Source organism: Cynara cardunculus, assembly GCF_001531365.2.
Source record: "Cynara cardunculus var. scolymus isolate 2C chromosome LG 17, CcrdV1, whole genome shotgun sequence".
Lineage (NCBI taxonomy): Eukaryota > Viridiplantae > Streptophyta > Magnoliopsida > Asterales > Asteraceae > Cynara > Cynara cardunculus.
Window position 1 is genome coordinate 27,195,490 of NC_037544.1, and position 1,403 is coordinate 27,196,892.

Sequence of the window (1,403 nt, forward strand, 5' to 3'; positions counted from 1 at the left end):
TCTTCTTCTTCTCGACTTCTCCCAATCTCCCCTTCTCTAATTCTAGTCTTTTTTTTTTCTTTAAAACCCCTATTTATATTAATACAAGATTGAGGGAAGGACATTAGAACCCCCTTGATTAACACTATAAAACAATTCCACCCCAAACTTTCAAACATCTAAATATTCATCTAACCTTTAGAATGGGATGTTACAAGGCTCAAAACATATTTCGTCTTGCAAATGCTAAAAAAGGTGGCATTATGGCGTATGGTATTCCTAATTTAACTCAATTGCACACAGGGATACGTAATCCTACCATTGGTGCCACTCATTTTTCACTTAAACCACTGATGTTTCAAATGCTTCAAACAAACGGCCAATACGCTGGTTTATCTTCTGAAGATCCTCATTCTCATCTGCGTTCTTTTATGGAAATCACAGACTCTTTTCTCATCCCTGATGTTTCAGACGATGCTCTGAGACTAAAACTTTTTCCATTTTCACTAAGGGATCGAGCAAGAGCATGGTACAATTCCTTGCAACCAGACTTTGTGACTACATGGAATGAAATGGCATAAAAAGTTTTTGAAAAAGTATTTTCCACCCACGAGGAATGCCAAATCCAGAAATGAAATCTATACTTTTAGACAACTGGATGATGAAGTAGTTCCTGATGCATGGGAAAAGTATAAATAGCTGCTGAGAAAATGCCCTCACCATGACATTCCGTACTGTATACAGCTAGAGACATTTTACAACGGTTTAAATATCGTTGCTAGACAAATGCTCGATGCTACTGCAGGCGGAACTTTCACAGCTTGTACCTATAATGAAGGTTTTGACATACTTGAAAATATTTCCAATAATAACGGACAATGGTCTGACCCACGTGTAATGCCAGTGAAGAAAACAGCCGGAATAAATGAGGTAGATGTTGTCTCGACATTAACAGCTCAGATCACTAAGCTAATTTCAAATTTAACATCTAGCCCACATGTGCAATCTGATGCTAATACCTTTAATTCCAATGTTCAATATGTGCAATGCATGTACTGTGGTGAAGGTCACTCTTTTGAGCAGTGTCCTGGAAATCCGGAGCATGTAAATTATGTCAACAAGACTGGACCATTTTCACAGACTTATAATCCGGGATGGCGAAATAATCCAAATTTTTTGTGGCATAGTCCAGCTCTTAATCCACCAATGCGAAAGCCACAAGGACAGTCCAATTTTCAACAACAAGGCCAATCTAATTTTCACTCACAAGCGCATCAAGGAAATCATAATAATCAACATGCTAATTTTCAAAATCATCAGTCTTCTTTCCAAAGTAAGCCCAAACAGCAAGCTGAGTCATCTACTTCTTTGGAAGCAATGATGAAGGGTTTTATAACCCAAACTCAAGCTTCAATTAAAAATCT

General features: G+C 37.7%; 1 non-coding gene across 1 annotated transcript; it reads right to left on the reverse strand.

Moving 5' to 3' along the window:
- Positions 1-600: 600 nt before the first annotated feature.
- On the reverse strand, positions 601-707 carry LOC112501346. Its single transcript, XR_003067478.1, has one exon. It is a non-coding gene; the product is annotated as a small nucleolar RNA R71 (small nucleolar RNA).
- Between the last annotated feature and the right edge of the window lie 696 nt (positions 708-1,403).